The sequence below is a fragment of the Lissotriton helveticus genome, chromosome 7 (genome assembly GCF_964261635.1).
Source record: "Lissotriton helveticus chromosome 7, aLisHel1.1, whole genome shotgun sequence".
NCBI classification, from domain to species: Eukaryota; Metazoa; Chordata; class Amphibia; order Caudata; family Salamandridae; genus Lissotriton; species Lissotriton helveticus.
Genome location: NC_136068.1, coordinates 1,797,968,345 through 1,797,995,162, shown reverse-complemented (window position 1 = coordinate 1,797,995,162; position 26,818 = coordinate 1,797,968,345). Strand labels below are relative to the sequence as shown.

The following is a 26,818-nucleotide window of genomic DNA, read 5'->3' as shown; positions in this document are numbered from 1 at the left end:
ATTAAAAGCCAGTACTCGGATGAGGAGGACTTTCAAGAGGTCCAAGAGCATTTCTCTTTTAAAGATCGCCCGGTCTGAGGCCAAAAGAGATATGAGTCTTTTCATCAGGCTTACCACTATGAGGACGAAGAGGAAGTGGATATATCTGTTCGGGAAGAGGCTCTGTCTGTGCCCGTCTCTTTGATATCAGACTTAAGACACATGATTGACAGCTATTACCCTTGCTTTCCGGAAGATAATGCTCCAGCCTCTTCCACTGCCTCTGCTACTGTCTCTCAACCTGTGAAAGAAACACCCCTAGCTCAGCCACCTCCTCCACCTCAACGGACGGATGTCCAAAAGGTTATTACAATTCGGGATGATTTGAATGATTCCGATCATGACGATCAAGAGGAGGAAGGAGAAATTACAGAAGATGATGTGGTTGGGCATGAATGGGAACAATATATTCTTCCAACTTCCCCGGTGTCACCATTGCCTCAAGCAAGCTCCCCACCAGAGGGCATAGCCAGCTTTCACGATTTGATCGGAAAAGCGGCTAAGAGATTCAAACTTACTATGCCAGTTAAGGAAAGCAAATGTTTTTCTTTATGACTTCAAAGAGTCTTCTAGGAAGTCAGTAAGAGCCATTCCAATTATTCAACATATCTGGGATGAAGAAATCAAGCTGATGAAGAATCCAGCTTCAGTTTCAGCATCTATACCCAAGATGGATAAGAAGTATCGTGCTACAGAAATGGCTCCAGCATGTCTTATTGGTCATCCTCGACCGGACTCGGTTGTGACTCAAGCAGGGCAGAAGCGCTCCAAGAACCCAATGGCAACATGCTTTGCACTCCTGATAAGGAGGGCAAGAGAATTAACGGCATAGGTAAACGCTTTGCAGTCATGGCAGCAGCATCAATCAAAGCGGCTAACGCGATGGCATTCTGAGCCGGTTTAATAGACAGATGTGGTCTGACATCGCACCACTCCTGTCGCATCTTCCGGATGACAAGAAAGAGGAGGCGAATTCCATTCTGCAGGATGGAGCCAGGGCAGCGTCGGAGTTCATAGACGTAGCAATGGACATAGCGTCTATAGCTTTCCGCCAGATGGCTGGGGCGGTAGCCCTACGGAGACAAGGATGGCTCAAGGCCACATACTTTAGACCTGAGGTCCAGTCTAAAATCTTGGACATGCCATTTGATGGTGAGAGCCTTTTCGGTAAGCATATTGATGAGGCGCTACAGTGGATAAAAGCAGACACTGACACTTCTAGATCCTTGGGATCATTGCAGCAGGGACACTATCAGTCATTTCGCGGCAGAGGATCCAGAGGACATTTTCAACAACGTTCCTTCTACCAATCTAATAGGTACCAACCATATAATCAACAGGGATACCGTCAGTACTCCTCCAACCAGCAGCATCGGTCCTCGAATACTTATTTCCAACAACAAGGAAGGAGAAAATCTGCTGCCAGAGGAAAGCAAGACTCTGGTCGCAGACAGTGATGTTCTTCAGTTGCCTCCAACACCGTTTCAGATCAACCAGTTCCACTACCTCTCTCAGTTTCTTCCACATTAGCAGTCCATTACATCGGACAGATGGGTATTAGACATCAATTCACAGGGTCAAACCCTGGAATTCTCAAGAAAACCTCCAAATCGTCCATCTCTCTGCATTGTTCAACAACATCTAGCAGCTCTCAAAGCAGAGATCTTATCACTCATACTGAAAGGAGCGATAGAGGAAGTCCCATAAGACCAGCAGGGAACGGGCTTTTATTCGCATTTCTTCCTAATGAGGAAAAAGCAGTCCTCAAAATGGAGGCAGGTACTGGACCTCAGAGATCTGAACAAATACATAAAGAAAATGTCATTCCGCATGCTGTCCTTACAGGAAATTCTTCTACTGCTTCGCAAGGGAGACTACATGGTCTCTCTAGACCTGTTGGATGCATACTTCCACATTCCGATCCACAAAAGACACAAAAAGTATCTTCGATTCATGGTGGCGGGGCGCCATTACCAGTTCAAGGTGTTGCCTTTACAAAATGCATGGCTCCAATAGCGGCACATTTAAGGCAGCAAGGTCTCCAAATTTTCCCTTATTTGGACGACTGGTTGATAAAAGGACCATCGTACCAGGCAACACAAAGATCTTTACGGATTTCCATGGATCTTTTTCAAAGATTAGGCCTTCGGATAAACAGAGAAAAATATTTTCTTCTTCCGACATGTTCTCTACAATTCCTAGGAGCAATCTTAAAAACTCAGGAAGTAAAAGCGTACCCATCAGAGGAACGAGTAACAAAAATCCAGAATCTGACTGCATCTCTGACATCAAAAAAATTAACTCCATCAGGATATTCAAGTCATTACTGGGAATAATGTCCTCCTGTATCCCATTGATTCCCAACTGCCGTTTGCAGATGAGACCACTGTAAGAAGCCATGGACAAACAATGGGTTCAAGCTCTGGGTTAATTCGACGACAAGCTGGTCATAACCTGTCAGATCAAGCGAGCAATGTCATGGTGGGGTATCAGGAGCAACCTGACAAAGGGCCTGTTATTCGAACCACAATCGCCAAGTTACTTCATGACATCAGACGCTTCATTATGAGGTTCGGGAGCACATGTGCAAGACCTAGAGATTCAAGGCCTTTGGTCTTCCCAAGAGGCAAACTTTCACATCAATCTCTTGGAATTGAAAGCTGTTTCCCTGGGCCTTCAGGCTTCTCTTCCCAGAATCCAAGGTTCATCTGTCTTAGTGCAGACAGACAGCACTACAACAATGTTTTACCTTCGCAAATAGGGTGGCACAAGATCAAAGCCCCTATCGACACAGGCACAAAAAATCTGGACTTGGCTTCTGCGTCACAACATAACTCTGCAAGTGGAACATGTTCCAGGGATAGAAAACACAAAAGCGGATCTGTTGAGCAGGTCATCCGACATTTGCCATGAGTGGGAACTATGTCAAGTCCAACTGAATCGGATTTTCAGCTTGTCGGGCAAGCCAAGTTTGGACCTGTTCGCAACTCAGAGCAACAAATAGTGCAAGCATTATGCCAGCAGGTTCCCTCAGCAGGGTTCGATAGGGAATGCTCTTCATCTCCGATGGACAGGGATGTTTGCTTATGCCTTCCCTCCCTTTCTCCTAATTCCGAGAATATTGAGAAAGATGAGATCGGAACCTTGCCAAATAATTCTAATAGCCCTAGCCTTGCCGAGGCAGTTTTGGTATACAGAACTTCTCCAACTGTCGGTGGAACTAAGGATACAGTTTCCAATAACCAGGGATTTGATTTTCATGAACAGAGGCCAAGTACATGATCCACAATTGAACTCTCTAAAATTGTCGGCTTAGAACCTTTTGAGCACGAATTCCAGTCATTAGATATCCCTTCGGAATGTCGTGAAATATTGAAAAGTTCCGCAGCACTGTCTACCCCCAAGACATATACTGCAAAATGGAAACGATTCTGTAATTGGTGCCTTGCTCATACAGTGCATCCCTTCTCGTCTTCACCTGAACAAATTCTTCCTTATTTGCTGCATTTAGCCAGATCAGGACTTTCGCATTCATCTATTAAAGTCCATCTAGCAGCAATATCCAGATACCGAAGATCTCCAGGACGCCCATCTCTGTGGTCCCAAAGATGAATCAAGGAATTTTTAAAAGGGTTATTCAGAATGTTTCCTCCAGTTAAGCGTCCTCCGCCTCCATGGCAGCTTAACACAGTCTTGTCACAACTCATGAAAGCTCAGTTTGAGCCAATCCACAAATCTGAATTGCAATTCCTGTCATGGAAAGTAGCTTTACTCCTGGCACTCACTTCAGCCAGGAGAGTCAGCGAAATACAAGCCTTTTCAATACAGGATCCCTTCATACAATTCAGGCCAGATAAAGTGATGCTAAGAACTAATCCGAAATCTGTTCCTAAAATACCCTTTTCCTTTCATCTAAATGAACCGGTGAACCTTCCTACATATTTCAAAAATCCTTCTACAGCGGCTGAAAAAGCTCTTCATACTTTGGACATTGGCAGATGTGTAAAGTTCTACATTGAAAAGACAAAATCCTTTCGCAAATCAAACCAATTGTTTGTTGCTTACTCAGGGCCCAGGAAAGGTCTGGCCCTTTCAAGATCCTCCATCTCTAGATGGATTGCATCCGCCATTGTCTTCTGTCAAGAGAAAGCAGAAAGACCTCTCGACATGAAAGTCCGTGCTCATGATACACGGAAGATGGCAACGTCTTCTGCATTGCTCGCAGGAGTAGCCCTTCCAGACATATGCAGAGCAGCAACCTGGTCGAATGTTCATACATTCACCAAACATTACTGTCTGGACACAGAATGGAAAGCAGATGCAGCAGTGGGACAAGCAGTTCTGCGACATCTTTTTAAATAAGGTACATGTTTATGAATTTTCTACTGTTTTTCTATAATATTGTTTTCTGCACAAATGACTGTAATGTCAAAGGTTGGTTGTTCGTACCTTTTGATTCTTAATGAGCTATTTTTCTAAAAGGAGTTTATGGCACACAGCCCCGAGAAAAAAAGGGGGTCTAGCCTAGAAACGCTCTGACAACAAGGACTGCTATCTACTCTGATACAAGCATGTGAACCTATGAAAGATTGAATACTGGAGAAAGAAGTAGTTACTTACCTCTACACTATGGTTCTCCAGTATTATCTTTCATAGATTCACATGCGCCCGCCCACCTCCCCGTTTCTGCTAGGTAGACCACCTTTTATCTCTGGTTTCCTGCATAGCTCACTCTTGGGCTGTTGGAAATCTGAGGTATGGTGACTCTGCTGGGAATGGTGTAGGCTGGTGCTGGCAGCTGATTGGCTGTAGTTTGGGCCACATAATGAATAGGAGAGGTTACCTATTGTTTCACTAGTCTATGGTTTCCAGGCAGTTTTTTCTTCTACTGCTATGGTTACTATTTACCGGGAGACTCCCACCATGACGACGGGAAACATACAAGCATGTGAATCTATGAAAGATAATACTGGAGAACCATAGTGTACAGGTAAGTAACTAGTTCTTTATAACAAATTAGAAGACAACAAAATGCCAGCTAGAGTTGGTAACTATTCCTCTAGAACTGATAGATTTAAAAACGTATGAGTCTATTCTGATTCAATCTGTGCACTCGTTTCAGGCTATTGTTCGTATGGAGGCTAAAACAGGTAAGTTGTCTCCCACAGATTTACAAAAAGGATTAAAATGAAGAGTTGTGTGTTTACCTATAGATGTAAAGAAAAATATTGAAACTATTGGTGTAGAAAAAGAGGAAATTGAACCTGTAGTTATTCTAGTTAATGGTGTTCCTACGAAGAGTCGGAAAATATGGCAAGCATTAGTAGATGTGAGCAAAGTGCAAAAGCCTATTTATATCTCATAAAAAACAATGATTACTACAAAAATGTGTATGTGGAAGAAGAAGAAATAGTTTTCAGAGATGATAGCAAAATTTCAAGTGGCCAAATTGAAAAGTGGACATGTCCAAAACTGAAGAAATGTATGAACATTATAGTGTACATCCTTTACATTCCAAAGAAGGGATGGGAAATACTAGTGAATTATTCAAAATGAAGAAAGCGAAGGGGATTCCCATGAGTGTTTGGGAAAAAAGTTTGGAAGCTTGTTGTTTTCCACAGCTCTTGCCCACTGGAAAATGTGGACTATATAATGAACGACCAGTACAGATTCCCACATCAGAATATCGGACAACATGAATGTACTCTCAGAAGATCCCAGATTTTGACAATGTATCCCATATATATTTAATCTTTTGTTTGAAAGTGACTTGTCTGGACTTTCATATGCAGTGAACTACATATTAAAGACCGGAGTTCATCTTCAAAATGTTTCTGCAAAGGAACTGATGGACAAAGTACATCAGAGAGATGAACATTTAGAATCTCACTTGATTAATTTGATGGCATGTCAACTTGGTACTAATGAGTATTGGTATCGTCGTGATGGAGAACTTAAATGTATGTTATGGAACTTAGGAACTCCTACGTGGTTTGTTACGCTAAGCTGTGCTGAATTCGCAAGGGACGATTTACTTGAATTTCTTCGAGAAGCAAAATCAAATATTAAAAACACTTAATACAAGACACCTGGAGAACTGTGTTCCTTGGATCCTTTAAATGTGCACAGATATTTTACTCATAGGTTTTAAGCTTTAATGTCCCTTGTCTGCAATAAAAACAATCCTCCTCTTCGAGTACTTATTGATTTCTTTTGGAGAAAGGAGTATCAAGCTAGAGGTGCTCCTTATATACATATGCTTTTATGGATCAAGGATGCACCCAAATTTTATTTTATCTTTTATTGAAGACTATGTTACATGTGCTATACCAAAAACAAGAGAAGGAAACACCTTAAGTTAACAAGTTTTAGGGTTTAAAACTCATCGATGTAGCAAATACTGACGCCGGAAATACAAGTCGAAGAAAAAGTTTTACACCAAATGTTGTTATGGATTTCCACGTCCAGTAATATCCAAAGGAAGACTCAACAGTTTCATGTCAGCAGTGAGGCATATCATCACTAGAAAATCTCTCAACAATCCTTACAATTTAAAAAGAAGTGAACAATCAAAGAATATGAATGATTATAATCCAGTTATTTTGTCGATGTGGAATGCTAATATGGATATCCAGTATGTTGCGGATAATTCCTTTGCTGTTGCTCGTATGTAACGTCATACATAACAAAATCAGAAAGGACGATTTAAAAGAAATGTGGGAAGAAATTTCCCACGAGAAGAGTCTTAGTAAGAAATTGTACAGCTTTAGTTTGAAGATGTTGCCCCATCTAGATATTGGATCCTACGAATTTTCGGATTGGTTGTCCTCTGCAAGTTTATATTCAAAGTCAGGAGGAATCATTTGGGTTAGTCTAGGTCTTGCTGCAACATGAAATTGAGTACTTAAATCTATGCAAGAAATTGAATATTTAGCATTAAATGAAGCGGATAGCACAGATATTGTTAAACAAACATGAGGATATGTACTTTCCAAATGAAAGTTCTCATCTTGAAAACAAATGTCTGTAAGAAGTGCTGCAATATTACAGTTTTAAGAGAAATATTACAGAGAAAATAAATGAAGAAAAATGTGCAGTGATTGGTTCAGAAGTATGTTTGGTGAAACATAGTAAAGGAAATCTAATTAATCACGAGAAACTGAGTAGCATTACTCCCGATAAATGGGAATTTTACTATTTAGCACTTCTGCAACTCTTGAAGCCTTGGCATACTGAAATGGAATTACTTGGTAGATTTTCAGTGCTATGAAGATTATTTTAACGCATGTAAAGATAGCATTACATGCACAGTTTTTCCAAATTATCTCCAAATGTTGAATAAAGAAATTGAACAGGAAGATAGTATTGCAGCTGAGATTGGTAGATACAGTTCTCAAGATAGTCAAAGTTCTGCTCCACTGAGTCAGGATCCACTAGGAGAACCAACTCTTGAAATTGAAGCAGCAATCGCCATGAGTGAAGTGGAAACAGCAATGCATCAAGCACAACACAATATTATGGACTTATGAAATTTGGAAGAGCAACTAACTATTGAACAGAAAGAATTTATCCGCAAGTGACAGAAGAGATCGACCACGATTTACTTCATGAGAAAAAAGAATGCAACTGCAGAACTTTTAAACCTATTCAAATGTATATCAGTGGTCAAGCTGGTACAGTAAAAAGTTTCTTAATTAAAGTTTTGACCAGTTATTTACAGAAAACCACTGAATCACATTTATCTTGTGTTGTACCTGCTCCAACTGTGGTTAAAATGAAGCCCCCATAACGTAAGTGGTTGGAAATGATTATGCGGAACTAGCTGCTGAAAGAATTGGTGTGATAACATCTTGAACGTTTTGTATTTAAATAAAGATGGGTGCGTTAAGGCCGAGGAGCGCTAGGATAATGGAAAATGTTTTAGCGAGAAGCTGCCTGTGAAGACAATGGGCGCTTGAGAGACGGTGAAAACAGTATGAATAGAGCCTCAATTCAGTGCGCACAACGTACCGTGTTAACGAATGTTTGAGCGACGTTGAACAAGTTTGAATGGAGCCGCAATGGAGTGCTGAAACTTCTGTACAGACGATTAAAAAAAACAAATGTGCCTTTAACCGATATAATGGCAATGTTACAAACGGGCGTTTGAGCGGAAAAAAGGCATAGCACAATGGAGCCAGAATGCAGTGCTCATACCTAACAATCTTTTGAAAGCCCAACTGAACATGACAGACATATTAGGGGGCCACACAAAAGAGAATACGACCTAAAGTGCAGGCAATAATGAAATGTATACGTCGCAAGTATAACAAACAAATCCAATGACATTCTAAAGAGAGCACACACGCACACAGGATTGTTAGTTGCAAATAAACAATTGGAATCTAGATTGCAATGAGCATTTGGATGCCAGTTTCAATTGTTCTTGTCAGGCCATCAAGACTACGTGCGCAAAGAGTTGACAACTTAACAACACCAAAAAAAAGAAGGACGCGAAAGTGGGGAGTACCCATTGAAGGAAGAGGGAACTACTTCCAAGTAAGAGAAATGCTTCAGTAAGCTCTATCTATGGCAAAATTAGCTGTGACAACAAATTAGACAATTGAACGCAATGTATCTTTGTAGGGTGGAGCTACAAATCTTCAATTTGTTTGAGAAACAAAAAGGAAACAAGCTTTGGAAACAAATAATAAACACTTGTGAGGATACTAAATAAGTCTCCAACAGAGCTATTGTGATAATGATTGCCCGAAAATCACAGACTCGTATACTTGTGCAATCTATCTGAATATGTTTAGGTACACAGCAGCCACAGAAGAAAAAAATACTACAAGAGTGAGTTATGTCGATGAACATAAGGTACCTTAATTGTTTCCCAAAAATTGACTACATGCAGAGGAAAAAGGGTTCTATTAGATTTCTAATTTATGGGGTTGGTTTCTTTACCCTCCCCATTTTATTTCTTTAAACACAGAGATTACACCGTGGTCCAGCCCTGATGATAATCCCCCAAGGCAGAGGGGGATTGGAAACGCGTCGGTTTTTCCATATTTGTCTACGAGGGATTCACATTGATTGGGACTCTAGTGAGGGTGTTATTACACAAAATATACCCCGAGAGAGAACCAGAAAAAGTATTATTTCCCCGTAGCGAGTCTGCCATTGTGCTCTGAAAACTTAAAAGTGAAAATAGTCTTAGCGCAAGCAGGCAGTTTACAGTATTGACTGGTGTAATGATAAGATTCACAACAGATTTGATACAGTGATCTGATTCTAATGTTTTTTGTCATTTGTTCATGTATATATATGTTTTGTTATGAGATCAGAAAATTATGCAGTGAAGAATGAAATGTGTAATCCTTGTATGCACCAAGTATGAATAATTGCTGTTTAAGGGTGATTTGGCTTTTCCATATTTGTCTACGAGGGATTCTTATTGATTGGGACTCTAGTGAGGGTGTAATTACACCAAATATACCCCGAGAGAGAACCGGAAAAAGTATTATTTGCCCGTAGCGAGTCTGCCATTGCGCTCTGAAAACTTAAAAGTGAAAATAGTCTTAGCGCAAGCAGGCAGTTTACAGTGTAGACTGGTGTAATGAAAAGATTCACAAAAGATTTGATGCAGTGATCTGATTTTAATGCTTTTTTGTTATTTGTTCATGTATATATGTTTTGTTATGAGATCAGAATAATATGCAGTGAAGAATGAAATGTGTAATCCTTTAATGCACCAAGTATGAATAAGTGCTTTTTTAAAGGTGATTTGAATAAGGTACAATTGCTAAAGTATGATACAATGACTAAATGTATTGTATTTTCAATCTGCTCAATAAATTAGCAGGATATTGATTCAGTGGCCAGGTAACTTCTATTTGATACCACGTGGGTTAGCAGCACACAACATTAAGGGGATTACCTTACATCATTTACTAATGTTACCTGTTGAACATGAAAACAAGTTGGAATATCACAAGCTTTCTGGAGAAGCTTGTTTGGAAGTTTCAAGAGTACTAAAAAAATGAAACTTCTGATTATTGATGAGGTGAGCATGGTCTCAAACCTAATGCTTGCCTTTGTGCATTGAAGAATATAGCAAATTTAAAAAACAGCGAATGATGTGTTATTTGGAGGAAATTGTGATAATTTTTAGTGATCTTCTGAAACTTACTCCTGTAAAAGGGCAACCAGTTTTTAAAACACTTCTGCATGAAGACACCAGAAAATCTTTGGGAAGTAAGGGCAACCAGTTTTTAAAAGACTTCTGCATGAAGACACCAGAAAATCTTTGGTAAGTATTGGAAATGTCAGCATTTGGTCATATTTTGAATACAAAGAACTTATAAAAATTATGCGACAGGCAAGTGGTAAAGATTATGGAACCATTCTCCACAAAATAAGAATTGGTGTATTGACAAAACATGGAAAAGAAGATTTGCAAAGTCGGCTACTTACAAACGTGTTTCCAAATGAAAATGTTTATTCGGAAAGAATATACAAAAAAATTGGAGAAAAGAAATCTAAAATCTGCCTAATGCAAACACTGCGAGATTGTTCTACATTCAATGAAGAACTTTTAAAGCTGGAAAAACAAGAAATAATAAAAATGGAAGTCATTGATAAAATAGAGCATGAAGAAATTACTATTATTTTGTCCGAAAAATTTAAAACAAATTTGGATTCTTTGGAAAAATCTATATCTAAAACTGCTGGTTTAGAAAAGAATTTATATGTATTTGAAAACTGTGGGGTAATTTTACGGCATAATTTGAATGTGGAAAAAGGTTTACTAAATAGAGCAATGGGGAAAAGTTGTTGATTTTGTTAACTATCAAAATAGAGATGGAATTGAATTCTTAAAGATTACATTTGATCAGATTGAAGAAGTAACACAGATTGGACGTTATTCTGTTCTTTTTTTGCTTGTTAAAGATTTGTATGTTCATAGAAAACAGTTTCCTCTCTCTTTAGCATATGCGTTGACAATTCATAAATCTCAAGGTTTAAGTGTAGACAGCACTTTGGTAAACATTGGCAGTATCATGTTTAAAGAGGGAATGGCATATGTTGCATTGTCCCCGTTCACAACTTTATCTGGATTGTATTTGATTGATTTTGATGAGAGAAAGATGAGTGCAGGTGCAAATTGTGAAAGAGAGTATAATTGGTTGAGAAGACTGTATACTCACAATTTAGGTGAATATCCTGTATAAAAAGCAAGTAGTAGGTCGAAAACGAAAATATGAAAATCTCTGTATTGAAGTTGGAAAGAAGAAAAAAAATCAAGACAAGGTTGAGATTCCAAAGAAAAAGAACAAGCATAGGGATAGCCAATAGGTCTCGCTTTTGGGACCCTGCAGAACACCTATCTATATTTTGTGAAAAAGACAGACTGTACTAAAGAGTCCCACTATGGTTTAACCTTTGACCTGTCTGCAGGGGGAAAAACATTTTTACAGCCATGAAAACTAGCTAACAGTATTATTTACGTAACTTCGGAATCTTGGCTGTTCCTGATAGTTTGAGAAGAAATAATGAACATTTGTTCACGTTGTGCGCAGTGCTGTGAAGACTACCATCTTCAAACAGAATCTAACTTGTTTCTGTGCTAAGTATCCCATCTCATTTACTGCTAGACAATATGGGATTACAAAATGTGACTATGCTTTTTATTCTGATCTGTCTCAAACCCATAAACTCTGCTTTAGACAAGTTTCAGTATGGTAAAATTGAGTGAGTTTTATAGAAGAGCTTGTCTTGATGCATGCTGCGTTGGGTGTGGAGGGCTTCTGGAGTAAGGGTGTGTTACAGCTCCAGACAAAGTGTAGGCAAAATAAGCGGCTCAGGCTGGCCGTGGTCTGCTGAATTTGACAATCTGGTGCTAACAACAGAGGGGCTTTGCTCAAACGCTCATCAGCCTTGTGAATGAAGACTGGAGACTGCCCAGGCCGGCTTTGTCCTCTACACAGGAGTCTGCAGACGAAAGGGAGAAGGGCTCCAACTGGAAGGAAGCAGGTTCATTGTCAGCCTTCACCAAAGGCAGCCTCTTTATCACGGCCTGTAAATAAGAAAGTCAAACTCTGATTTATGCCGTATACTAAACCACGTAAACTTTAATGCATTTACACGCTTTTGAGTACCAGCTAAAAATGACATAACCTGCTTGAATTTCGGACACAAGAAGTTTAAAACAGTTTCAATAGGTATCAGACGCTAGGCCGTATAAAGTAAGATAGCTGTCAACAGTCCAGGGATGAAGGTTAGCGCTAAGTCCACAAAACGTCATCACGCTAAATCACCTTTGTTAGAGCCAACCTGGGAAAAGCGAAGGTGTGCGTGTTTAAGTTTTGTTACCATTGCACAGTGTTTTGAAGCCGTCATAAAAACAGGTATGAATTGATACAATTCCGAAGTAAATGCAGTCCTCTCCAATATATAAAACTAGCTGTATCATGTTTGCAACGCTAAGCTGGCTGTTTTATACGTCTGACAACTGTACGTATTTTACAAAACTGCTCTCTTCTCTAGGCGCCAGTGGCAGGCAGGCGTTCCACCTTGGGTGGCAGGGGTGGAAAGGGGTGGTATGGGTGGTGGGTGTGAGCGTCCACGCCTGTCTGTATGTAACGGTCAGATAAAGAGGCACCCGCTGCCATAGTGTGTAATATTAAGCACAAAACAAGTCCAGAAGATCTGTGCAGTGCTCTATCCATTTTGGATACTGCTTATACATGTACATTCTGCGTTTGATATTCTGGGACCTCCAGATGAGGGTTGGCGCTGAGGCAATCCACCCAGGATCACACACCACCTGCGTACAAGTGTCTACAGCATATACATCGTGTCGTACACAGTCACCTTAAAGAAAGTGGCCAGCTCTGTATACTTGCATCAAACTCTTACCTGGTGCATAAAAACTATTTACATAGCTTACTACGCCGGACACACACTCGACCCCATCTTCTCATCCAGCAAGCACATCGCCTTTAGCCACGCCACCGGACTCCACTGGACGGACCACAGCTGCGTCCACTTCAGCTTCAATAAGAACACGATCCACCACCACCAGCAACAGGTCCCACGCAGAAACTGGTACAAGATCACAGCCGACCAGCTCGCCGCAGTCCTGAGCCAAGACCCCCCCGCCAGCTCTGCGAACTCCAGCCAGGCCGCCAACAACCTCACGAAGTGGATCAGCAACTGCGCAGATGACCTCGCCCCACTGAGGACCCCGCCCAGCAGTCCCGGCAGTAAGAAAGCACCTTGGTTCACCGACGAACTCAAGAGCTCCAAGAAGAACTGCCGTGCCCTCGAGCGAGCCTGGCGCAGAGACCCTACACCAGACAACATGACCACCCTCAAGCTCGCAACCCGAAAACACCACCAACTGATCCATACCACCAAGAAAACCGCATTCAAGGAACGCTTGGACAAAAACGCACACAACAGCAAGGCACTCTTCAACATCGTCAAAGAGCTCTCCAATCCCAACGCCGGAAACAACGACACCACCCCATCACAAGACCTCTGCAACTCCCTCACCTCCTACTTCCACAGCAAGATCGCAGACATACACAACAGCTTCAGCACACAACTGACGCACCCTATGACCGCACCAACTACCCCCACCACCACCCTCCGCGCCTGGACCCCGATCACCACCGAAGACACCATCCGCACGATGAACTCCATCCACTCCGGATCCCCAACCGACCCCTGCCCTCACCACATCTTCAACAAGGCCAACGCTGTCATCGCACCCCACCTGCGAGACAACATCGACACCTCCTTCACCACCGCTACCTTCCCAGAGAGTTGGAAGCACGCCGAACTCAGCGCTCTACTGAAGAAACCATCAGCGGACCCCACCGAACTCAAAAACTACTGCCCCATCTCGCTCCTCCCGTTCCCGGCCAAAGTCATCGAGAAGACCGTCAACAAGCAGCTTGCCGCCTTTCTCGAGATGAATGGATCCCTCGACCCCTCGCAGTCCGGCTTCCAGGCCAACCACAGCACTGAGACCACCCTCATCGCAGCCACCGATGACATCCGAGCCCTGCTCGACAACGGAGAAACTGCGGCCCTCATCCTCCTGGACCTCTCCGCAGCGTTCGACACTGTCTGCCACCGCACCCTAGTGCAGCGCCTCAGCAAGGTCGGAATCCAAGAGAAGGCACTAGATTGGATCATCACCATCCTCGCCGGAAGGACACAGAGAGTCCGCCTCCCCCCGTTCAGATCAGAAGCCACTGAAGTCATCTGCGGCGTTCCTCAAGGCTCCTCGCTCGGCCCCACCCTCTTCAACGTCTACATGAGCCCCCTCGCGGCCATCGCACGCCAACACAACCTCAACATCATCTCTTACGCCGACGACACCCAGCTGATCCTCTCCCTCACCAGCGACCCCGCCACCGCCAGAGCCAACCTACGCGAAGGGATGACAGACGTAGCCGAGTGGATGATGAACAGCCGCCTGAAACTGAACTCAGACAAGACGGAAGTCCTCATCCTAGGCCCGTCACCCTCCGCCTGGGACAACTCATGGTGGCCCACCGCCCTGGGCAGCGCACCCAAACCCACAGACCACGCACGCAATCTGGGCTTCATCCTGGACTCCTCCCTCTCCATGACCAGACAAGTCAACGCCGTCTCCTTGTCATGCTTCAACATCCTGTGCATGCTACGTAAGATCTTCAGGTGGATCCCCACCGAGACCAGGAAGACGGTCACCCAGGCCCTCGTCACCAGCCGACTGGACTACGGCAACTCCCTCTACACCGGAACCACCGCCAAATTCCAGAAGAGACTCCAGCGGATCCAGAACGCCTCAGCAAGACTCATCCTCGACATCCCACGACACAGCCACATTTCCGGACACCTAAGAGACCTGCACTGGCTTCGGGTCAACAAGAGAATCACCTTCCGTCTCCTCACCCACGCACACAAAGCTCTCCACAACCAAGGCCCAAGATACCTCAACAGCCGCCTCAACTTCTACACTCCCACACGCCAGCTTTGATCGACCAACCTGTAGTGTAGCTCCTATTTTCCCAATAGGCTCTGCGCATTGGAATAGTGCCTACAGCAGTAAAGGCCTAGGCCAGACGTTAACTAGGTCTACTACTGTCGATACTAGACTTAATTTTTGGGTTTGCCAGCTAAGCTCAGAGTTCGCTAGAAACTTTCTCGAATGTTCAAGGAAGGATTAACTCCCCTGATTAGACAAGAAGGGATTTAGTTTCTGACAACCATAGAACATGACAACTTTGCTCTCCCCTAATCAAGAGTCAATCTCGAGAGTCGTGTGAGCACAAGGCAATTATTTTACTCAGTCAGTACGTGCATTCTTAGTCTCATCAGAATGTAGAGAAAAGGAAGAGACGGGCGTGTTCAATAAAGATGTTATTTATTGATCAGTCTCTTTTCTCGTACAAGAGAAATGGATCGATATTATTGCAATATTTATAGTTAAGTAAAGTGCATACATTAGAAGCAATAGTATAAAATAATACTGTAAAAACATTGATATGGTTTCTGAGCCATATGATGTTTAAAATGAATAAAATATATTTACATACATATATACATTTGACTAAACGTACTCAACTGGTGTTTCTAAATACGCCTACCCCGTGTACCTGACCTAAGTCTAATGCGTGGGCGGGAATAGAAAGTTACAGTTTAGTTTAAGTTTGTTTTTGCCAAGTGAATAACTAAAGAATTCTCTAGGAGGGGTTATTCAGTTCTGTACCTGGAATTTAGGATGAATGAGGAATGGTATCTCTTTCTCTGCTCTCGATATTCCAGGCTGCCTGCGAGGGCTGCCCAGAAGCGCCGGTGCTGGGTCTCTCGGCTTGAGATAGCAGCGCGTCTCTCAGCGCGTCAGGAAGGCGGGGCTGCTGCCTGCGGGGTCTGCTTCTGCTCTCGGCTTCGGCAAGTATGGCTGCTCCGTCTTGTCACCACGCGTGTGTTTGCATAGGGCAAGGTCGGCAATATTTATACCTTAAAGGTGCCGGGATTGACGTAAGGATGGACATAGGTACGTCAATAAAGATGTCATACGACTTGCTCGTTAGCACATTCTTTACTAAAGTTCTCTGTGAAATCAAAACAATGGCCGCACGGATTATCCAGGTTGTCATAGGTTTGATTTGTTATGAGAACGTCGTATGCCTTATCAGGGGCTGGAGGAATATCGCTTGTCTAATTAGATCTCAAGCGTTATGACCTAATCAGATAACACGTTCCTGTGCCGTAGTGTGACTGCGTCAGATAACGGTATCTGCATCATGGGGAATTTCTTGCCTCATTGGCTGACTGTTAGTTAACTAGCTAGTAAGTTTAACCAGAATAGGGTCAGGAATAGGGGGATCGATTCAGAACCTATAGAAATACACGACACCCACTCCACGCTAACTATGGTCATATCTACTAATCTATGCATAGTATAACATAGTACAACATACTATAGAGTATAGTGTATACCTTACCACCCCAAAATACACAAAATGCATTTCGAAATTTTCAAATATACTGAAAAATTGCAGTCATATATATTGTATGCACTTAAGCTATGAATTAAATGCAAAAGTAAACACGCATTGTTATGCATTATTGCTTGTTGGTATATGAGAAATACACATGAAATGGCTCTTAATATGGCTATACAGAAAAAAAGTCGAAACCATTTCATCACATAAAATCTATTGTGAACATACCAGCGGGCAGCTAAAGTCTATAAAGTCTATAAAGTATCTAAAATAGAAATCTTAGTTCTCTAGGAATAGTCTCTTACTTTAAGCAGAAAATCAGTGTCCCGGGAAAAAATATATAGAAAAATATTTTAGGGGCTTGCTGAAAAAAGTTGCTGTCCGTGAACTGGATTGTAATTGTTCATGTGACTTTATTTTTAAAGTTGAAGGCCGAATTCAGGGAACGCCGTGTGCGAGTTTACTCAAAAGTCTCTATTTCTGTTCCGGAGAGAACATCATATCATTCAGGCTTTCGAAAAAACTGTCAACAGCTTCATGGGAAAGTTCCTCTAAGTCGGAAATAGGGGTAACCATGCATTCATGCGCATGATTGTCTCCATTGACATTCTGATTTGCATTGCTGACAGAAGGTCGTACCTGTTCGATGCTGCTTTCATCTTGAACTTCACTACTCTTCAATCGCAGTGGTGAAGATTCCAGGAATGCCGTCATCAGAATTGGCAGCCTTTGAGGGCAGCACAGTGCGTGAACCTTGGTAGGAACCAACAGTGTATCTGCATCCACCGGCGCATCCGATTGTAGCGTCAGACAGGTGTCTAACACGCATTCTTCTCCGCATAGCAGACACCTTAGTACAGGTAAAACACACCTTTGCCACATTGGTCGAAATGATAGAAACCAAGTCATGTTTAGGTCTCTAAGCCGGGATAGTCCCAGGATTTTTGATATCCGGTCCCGGTATCCAATGGCTAGGATCGTATCTTCCATTGTCGTGAGATTTTGATCTGTGACATGGGTTGCCATAACGAAAAATAAGGACTAGGAATAGGATTCCTGCAATTAGTCCTAGGATCAGGGGAAGTCCGCCAAAAATCGAATGGACGAAGTCTGGAAAAATACCCAGTATGGCTTTGAATGGTGTTAATGCCATCGAAAATACTGTCTTAAATACCTTTGAGACCCCTGTGGTATCAGAAATATTTAAGATTTCGCTCAGGATTTCCGCGAAATGTACGGGGGAATTAGTTGATAATAATGTATGTATCTCTGCAGTCGTCCTTGCGACTTGTAGATCATACGTTTCTTTAGATGACGTGAGCCTTGTAGGCGTCTGAAGAAGCACTGTTTTCATTCTGCTTAAAGTGTCTATTCGAATAGAAGTAATCTTCAATCCGGGCCATACCCTTGCCTCCCTGTCTGGAAAGGAGCTGGGAAACAAAGAACGTCCACAGCACTTGACCTTCGCCGTCGTAGTGACGAGATAAGGAGTCCCGGGCATAAGACTACAGCATCTGCGGTCTACAATAAGAATGTAACTCCCATTATAGAGTCTTTGAAAGAATGGTTCTATTTCAGTTGCAGGTGCGCCTTGCTGGTGACATGAAAGGTTGTATGAATTCCCTTCACAGGCTCCGTGCAAACTAATACCGTTACACAGAAGCGTGCCGCTTAGTGACATAGCACAATTGTTGCCACTAAGAAACACTTTCTGTCCTTTGTTACTGACACATGCATGTGAATAGGGCAGGTTCCATGTTGTTTTAAGGTACCCCTTTCCCAATTTCTCGTACATGCCAGCCTGTATATATTTTTGGCAGTATTGAAACCTGAAGGTTGAGATTGGAATATTTATGATTCCGTGGATTATCCATTCACTGACAGGTCGTTCTGACATTGTCAACGGTAATCTTTTTAGTTTTCAATGCTCAAGATTGTATAATCAGCACCCTTCTGAGCCATACCGATTTGTCTATCAGTAAGGTTAAAGATTTCGAATAGTGACGTTGTGTTGATTAAACGCCAAGGCACATAGCCTGAACGCAGATTTTGTAACGTCCAGCCAAGCTGTACAATAGAACGCAATTGTGACTGATCATGTTGTAATAACAGTAAGTCTTGCGATAATATATCGATTGCTGATGACACAATGCTGTCCAATGAAAAAATTCTGGAGGACAGAGTCATTAACCCATTGTCCACTACAGAAAGTGATTTTTCCAAATTAATACGGTCAATTTCCCGTATTCTTTCTGCTGTCTCAATTTGAGTAACCTTCCAGGCCTCATTGTATGCTGCATATACAGAGGCTGCTATGAAACGCTTTTGACGCTGTTTGCGTGGTCCCATTATGAAATCACGCAAGTCAGCACCATCAGTAAGTAAAGTTAGGTGTTGCTTAATTTCAGGCAGTGTGGAAGTTTGTAGCCATTGAAGGCATAATTTGCCCACACTGTAGGTTGTTATTATCCCTGGGTGATGTCTTTGGGGATATCTAGGGTCTGGCCTGGTCATTTTGAAACCCTGTGTTTTATTCAGGAATCTATCTCGACAGTTATTTGTATCTGTGGGCCAGATCAACCATTGTTTCCAATCAGGATGTGTTCTGTTTTGGTTAAGTATATGGTTTATGTCTATTTCTTCATCTGTTTCAGAGTTATTGCTAAACATTGTTGGCTTTGGAATAGACAGGTTATTTAAATCTTTGATTTTGGCTAAGCCAAGACAGGTGGTTTGTTGAACGGTGTCATTTAAAAATATCATTTGTTCTGGGATCATGCAGGCTCTAAACAAAGCTTCTAAACCCTGTACTTGCCATTCTTTTGTACCCCAAACACTTTTCAAATCAACATGTTTGTCCCAATAATCAAATCCAAAAGTATTCATTTTTTCAAAGAAAGAGTCTGAATATATCAATTTTGTGTTGGTTATCATGGTTTTCATCCCTGTCTTGTTTGACAATTTGTAATAAAATGTTTCAGCATTAGTTATGTTAAAACCTGAAAAATATGAATATTTGCCATATACGGTTCTAGAGCTCCCTTTTGGAGGTGTAGCACAATGTTCCCATTGATTAAAATTTAAAACATTTCTAGGTTGTGCAGATTTATGCAAGAAATGGTTACCATAATGGTTATAGCAGTACATGCTGTCATAATTTGTAGAACCCTGCAAATAATCATGTTTTGTAAATTTAGCAGACATTACTAAGTCAGACATCATATTGTTTATACTTTCAAAGTCCCAATCATCAGCAAATGAGTTTGGTTTTGCAAAATCACTCAAGGAGATCTTGATTTGGTGTGGATATTTCAGGATCTCGACCGGACCATAAATTTCATAGTCAGTGTTGTCCCAGGCTACCCCACCAGGTATTGGAATTGCTGTGAAGTTGGCTGAAGAAAGTTCTGAAGAAAGTTCTCGTTTCTTGACGTGTGAAGATGTGTGTGGTTTGAGGACCAAGTTGATGTTCTGACTTGCTGTGTCCATTTTAGCATATTTTCCCTCAATGAAGCGTCCCAAAGTAAATACCATGATGAGCCAAAGTATGAGGATAAATGCACCAAAACCCACCCAAAATTCAATCCATGGAGAAACTAGATATGTTTCTTTCAGTTGTTTTAAAAGTTCCTTCGCTTTGTCTTTAAAGGATTTTGATGATGGCTGTGTCTTTTGTTCGCTGAAGCCTTCAGAGGAATCATCGAAGTTGATGAAGTAACCGGATGCAGTTCTGTCAATTGTTCCAATTGGTTCATGATTTTTGTTTCTTGCATTTTCACTTGGTACTTCTGTATAGATTGGTGTGTCTCTGCTAAATGTCTTTATTTGGGTTTTCAGAGGTCTAAGTTCTATTGCATTGTTGCATAGTCCTTGTTGTTCTTCCGTAGGCGTTTCGAATGTGATGAGCCTCTTTGATAGGACCTCTGTACTGGTAGCAAACCTTGGTGTTCTGCTACTTATTGGGAGTCCACTTGGCCTACTGTTTGTTATCGGCCACATGTTGTGGTTTTACCAGGTCGATGGATACAACTCGGTTCTCCTTTTTTCCAGCAAGTGGCGGTAGTACAACTGATCTTGTCCCGTTGACAGACAATACAGGAACTGCTTTTCTGTAAGAAGGCCCAAATTCCTTCTTCACCGCGATCTTCTCCCTGACTAGATCCCCGACTTTTGGAATCCAGACAGGTCTTGCTGGGACAGGTGGTGATTCTTCAGTGGTCGTTGGCTGTTCTTTCAACTGTATGTTGCTCAGGTCTTTTCTTGTTTTGTTTAAGTCCTGCAAAATAGCCAAACGGTCTTTGACATCAAAGCTTTTTTCTGTTACCACTGAAGTCTGACTATCAAGGTCAGAGATCAACATCCTAGTTCCGAACAATAATTCGTACGGACTGAATCCCTTCAGAGAATTTCTTGGCAAGTTATTAAGACTACGTTGGACACTTATTAGATGTTTGACCCACCCAGCTCCCAAACCTAATATCCTTTCTATTATAGATTGCTTTCTGTCTTGGTTTTTTCTTTACACCATCCCATACCCTCAGGAAGGAAGTGCGAAGATTCCCGCTGGGCTGTGCTCATTTGGCCATTCTTTCCCCCCCAGGCTGGATTGCCTGAGTGAAAACAATGGTCGAACGTAGCATGCTCTTAGCGTATATGCCATTTAGACTCGCAAATCTTGTATAACAGTCCGGACGTCAGCCGAGTGCTGTGGATCTACATTATAAGTGGGAACTAGCCTGTATATGTTAATCGCAAGCCATTCTTTTTAGTGGTGATGTTATCTGCCTTGATACGACGAGGTATTAAACTGCTTCTCTCCCCACTGCGATCTCTGTTGCAGTTTGGGCAGTTTTTTACAAACATGGTGTAGTGCAGGCTCATGCCTGGCCACCAGTACCGTGATTGTAATTCTTCCAGAGAATCTTTTAATTTAAGGTGTCTGAGACCCTCGCCCATGTGTGCGTCTGCGATTAACAAGTTTCTCCTGTCCATGTTTGGAATCACTCTATCCCCCACTCCAGGGATTCGAGCAAAAGGAATGGAGTTTGCATCTATGATGTATGTGTAATTGAGTGGATAGTTGATCGGTAACGCCGAGCAGTCGCCTTTTGATGACGTTTTTACTGCCAGCAATGTTTCGCCGTCAATGTATTTTAATGTACGCTTTTTTCGATCTACGGGAGCCGGTTTACTGGCTGCCGCTGCGGCTGTTTCAGCCAATGAATTCCCTACAACGTGAACGCCATCACGCTGGTGACTCAGTGAGTGTGTCACGTGAGTCTTTGGTAGTTCTTTTTTCAAAAGAGCTACCTGTTCCCAGAGCAGTCTCTGCTTTATTGGTGCATCCGTGTCATCTTTGTAATCGTTCTGAATCCAGGTCTGCAAATCCTTGTTATATGCTTTGACGCAGAAATATGAATCTGACACTATAAGTGTCGGGAATTCGCGATCCGCATTATCTAGCGCCATTTTCAAAGCTAATATTTCAGTTTGTAGTTCTGAATTAGTTTCTACTGAGTGTGATTTTGTTAATAGAGGTCTTAGTTTACCTCCGTGCCACACTTCTTTTGTAATCTCACATGTGGGATTGTATGCATGTTCTCCCCAAACGGAGGGTTGAGCATGTCCGTCTGTATAGATTACACAGGCGTAATGTCGTAGAGGCAGAATGTCGATTGGCAGAGGATACGTTTTTTCATATTTTAGATTTTTTAATTCTTCTAGTTCTGGATCAAAGAAGTAATATACTTTGTCCGTTGTGATTGAATTTACCCATTGTAACCATTCTGGATCCAATGTTGTTGTTGGTAAATTACACGGTGTTGTTAATGCCTCAAAAGCTGATTCTGCTGTTCTGACTGTGATATGTCTACCGTCAGCTATGTCTTTTTCTCTAGCTATTGCGGTTTGAACTGCTTGAACAATTTTTCCTTTGTTGTTGAATCTCTGTTCAGCTTTTGTGTACAAATGTGATTTGAATGCAATTGGTACCTTATCTCCCTCATTAGAGGTTAGGTATGTGAATCCGCATCTCCCTGGGATGACTCGGATCACAAGGTTGCGTGTATTATCACGGGTTTCTAATTTTGTTTTAATTAGCATGTCTGTTTGTAAGGATCTCAAAATTTCTGTGTGTGCTTGAGTCCAACTGGATCTTTTAAAGTCTGGTTTAATTAGATCGTAAAGGGGTTTGACCCTTTCTGCGTAATTTGCAATGTAAGTTCTTCCGAAATTTAGGAAGCCTAGAATTGACTGTAGGTTTTTTAGTGTTTTAGGAGCTTGGATTACGGCACATTTCTCTAGGAAATTGTCTGCCAGGCTCTTGCCTTCACTTGATAACTCATATCCTAAGAATAGGACCGTCAGATGGGCAATTCTGGACTTTTTGAAGTTGAATTTGTAACCCTCTGCAGCGAAACCAAGTATTATGGTGTTCACTCTTTTCAAGTGAGTTTCCAGGTCATCATCTGTTAAGTAAATGTCATCGACATAAGATAATGCTTCATCATCATATAGTTGTAGTAATTCTGTTACTCTCGCTGAGAATACCCCCGGGCTGTTCTTGTACCCCTGGGCTAACCGACAGAATTGTTTTTGAGTGCCATTTACTGAGAATGCAGTTAAATATCTGCTCTCTGGTGCTATGTTTTGACAAAAGAATCCGTTGGAGATGTCCAAGGTTGTTTTGTATTTTTTGCGCACTATGTTATTCATTAGTGCAGCACTGTGTGAGTTTTGCACTGCAAAAGTTTTGCAACATGTGTTAAGGTGTCGGTAATCCAAAACTAGACGGTACGAATTGTCTGGTTTGGAGACCGGAAATAAAGGATTGTTCATTTGTGAGGTGCAAGTTTCAATCACCCCTTGGTATTCTAGCTGATCTAGTATTTCATTTACTTGTTTTTTAGCTTCTTGCTTAATTGGGTACTGCCTTTGTGCAGTAGGTTGTGATTTTAACTGGATTTTGTGAGGAGGAGAATCCTCATCCCATCCTACATGATTTTTATATAAAGCAGGTGCTAAGGCCACTGCCCACTTTCTAGCAAGTGTGTATTTTTTATGAATCGGTATTTGATTCGAGAAGGCAGGCATAATTACTTCTTCGCCATGAGGGCATTCCCTGACAAACTCTGGTGGCCAGTCTTTTTCAGCTAGAAGGATGTCATAGCCCTTGGATAGGTTATCCCAAAATAGTCCCCTTATTTTCCTAGTCTTATCTCCCTCTATACGTAATGTTATCTCGTATATTTTGTGGGGCTTGCTAACTCTGGTATCTGCAGTTTCCACTTGAAGATATTCATTCGTGTCCACTGTCTCCAGATGATTCATAAGGACTTTGCGAGCTATGCTCACCTCTGCTGCGCTGTCTAGCATTGTCTGAGCCCATTCTCCGTTTTTCAGTTGTGTCCTCAGTATTCTCGGCATTGTTAACTACCTTGATACTGGCTACCTTCTTTTTTGGAAATTGTGATTTCTTTTTCAGTTGAGCAGGTTCCTTGTCTTTGGACTTGGCGTGCTCTTCTGATCGTCCTCTTCTTTCCGATTTCTGCGAGGAATTCTGAAAAGATTGAGAGGGACGTGTATCAATGTCTTGATATCTATCAGGTTTTTTAATATTATCCCTATTTCTAAGGTTATATCTATTCCCAGAGGGTTCACTCTGAGGTGACCTTTGTCTCGGGTTTGGAGATTTCTCTCTTCGCCTAGGAGACCTTCCTCTGGACTGGAATTTCTTTTCTTCAGGATTGGATTGTTTATTTCCATCCCAGTTCTTTTTTGGTGAATTATTATTAAAAAATATTTTTTCTGGACTTGTAGTCAGTTGCGGTTTTACTGGTATTCCACCTAGACTATCTCTGCCTAGTTCTTCATATGATTCAGTTTTTCTATGATTCTGGCAATTTCAGCTGGTTGGTCTGCTATATCTGTCTCTTTTAACCTCTGGCGGATCGCCACGTTTGCTGCCTCACCTTTTATGTTGGCTAATAATATAGCCGAGACCTGCTTGAAGTCTTTCAGTAATTTCATACCAAGAGTTAAAGCAGGTTCTGGACCGTATTCATCTTGAATTTGTTTTAGCACATCTGGTATCACCGAAATGGATGGGACACCGTGCGTTTTTGTGTAGATGGAAGCAAAGACTGTACCCCAAGTGTCACAGTCCTCAATGTGTGGTGCGATTCCCATTGGGAGACATATAGTCAGAATCCTGTGTTTTTCTAATGGGGTGGTGTCAGGAAACACCGCCTCTATTTGGGTAATTTTCTGTGCCAACCAGAATGGTATTTGTTCCCGTTTAGCTGGAACCTTACCTAGGCAGGATTGGATGTTCTGTGGTGTGATTTTATTTGTGTTCCCCTGGTGAGGGGTCAGCTGTGGAAGTTTAATCGCTGGCTGAATTGTTGAAGTCCGCATTACATACTGAACTAATTGTCTGTGAATTTTTAGTAGTTGTTTTAGCTGTATTAACAGCTCTGCTGCAGGCATTCTTTCGATGTCTGGATGTGGTGTGTATCCGGCTAGGACCGGCCACGTTGCTCCTGGTCTTCCTAAAGGACCGAGCCTTGTAATGTGATTGTTATGTATTAGGGCGCCATCAAATAAGAGCAAATGCTCTTGGAATTTGAGTGGTACTTCCACCTCCTCGAAAGGAGTGTACTCATTAGGAGGTTCCTCTACTTTGTAATAGTGGAAGTACTTTGTTACAGCATTTGCTGCTGGAAAATTTATCCATGTATAGTATACCTCTGTCTGCCGATATTCGTGTGCCTCGATTACGAATATGACTGTGCCACCTCTAGGTGTCAGTCCATTTTCTATAAGTTTTAGAGTTATAGCTCTCCTTTTGGCGACCTGGATGAGTATTATATCCGGGTCTGCATCGAGTGCTGTAGTATCAGCTGCTGCTATTTCAGTAGCTAATCTAATTGCCTCTCTTTCTTCATCACTCTCTGTCATTTTACCGACAGGAAGCTTATGTCTTTTGTTTGCAGATCAGGTTTCTTTATGGAACAAAGAGTAGGTGCACAATATTTTGGAACTGTTTTATCCTTCAACGTTGACTAGACCAAGAACCATACATAGGAGTTCCCTCCTGCGAGGTTTTGGAGGATATAATAACCTTTCACCCACTCCAGACGTCTTTGGAGTATTTAGGAAAAGGGGTCTGAGTGAGAAAGCACGACTGAGTTACTCTAAATGTCTTACGTTAGTTTTATCGCCCTTTCCAAACGCGTTGGGCGCCATGTAGTGTAGCTCCTATTTTCCCAATAGGCTCTGCGCATTGGAATAGTGCCTACAGCAGTAAAGGCCTAGGCCAGACGTTAACTAGGTCTACTACTGTCGATACTAGACTTAATTTTTGGGTTTGCCAGCTAAGCTCAGAGTTCGCTAGAAACTTTCTCGAATGTTCAAGGAAGGATTAACTCCCCTGATTAGACAAGAAGGGATTTAGTTTCTGACAACCATAGAACATGACAACTTTGCTCTCCCCTAATCAAGAGTCAATCTCGAGAGTCGTGTGAGCACAAGGCAATTATTTTACTCAGTCAGTACGTGCATTCTTAGTCTCATCAGAATGTAGAGAAAAGGAAGAGACGGGCGTGTTCAATAAAGATGTTATTTATTGATCAGTCTCTTTTCTCGTACAAGAGAAATAGATCGATATTATTGCAATATTTATAGTTAAGTAAAGTGCATACATTAGAAGCAATTATATAAAATAATACTGTAAAAACATTGATATGGTTTCTGAGCCATATGATGTTTAAAATGAATAAAATATATTTACATACATATATACATTTGACTAAACGTACTCAACTGGTGTTTCTAAATACGCCTACCCCGTGTACCTGACCTAAGTCTAATGCGTGGGCGGGAATAGAAAGTTACAGTTTAGTTTAAGTTTGTTTTTGCCAAGTGAATAACTAAAGAATTCTCTAGGAGGGGTTATTCAGTTCTGTACCTGGAATTTAGGATGAATGAGGAATGGTATCTCTTTCTCTGCTCTCGATATTCCAGGCTGCCTGCGAGGGCTGCCCAGAAGCGCCGGTGCTGGGTCTCTCGGCTTGAGATAGCAGCGCGTCTCTCAGCGCGTCAGGAAGGCGGGGCTGCTGCCTGCGGGGTCTGCTTCTGCTCTCGGCTTCGGCAAGTATGGCTGCTCCGTCTTGTCACCACGCGTGTGTTTGCATAGGGCAAGGTCGGCAATATTTATACCTTAAAGGTGCCGGGATTGACGTAAGGATGGACATAGGTACGTCAATAAAGATGTCATACGACTTGCTCGTTAG

General features: G+C 42.0%; 1 protein-coding gene and 1 long non-coding RNA gene across 8 annotated transcripts in view; one reads left to right on the top strand and one right to left on the bottom strand.

Moving 5' to 3' along the window:
• LOC144770775 (phospholipase A2 inhibitor and Ly6/PLAUR domain-containing protein-like) overlaps nt 1-26,818 on the top strand; it is a 1,602,193-nt gene that overhangs the window by 1,024,806 nt on the left and 550,569 nt on the right. The window lies entirely within an intron of this gene.
• Nucleotides 10,661-26,818, bottom strand: part of LOC144770776 (uncharacterized) — a 363,844-nt gene continuing 347,686 nt past the window's right edge. For both annotated transcript variants that reach the window (XR_013599025.1, XR_013599026.1), the window contains one exon: nt 10,661-12,097. This is a non-coding gene — a long non-coding RNA (uncharacterized LOC144770776). The remainder of the gene's footprint in view (nt 12,098-26,818) is intronic.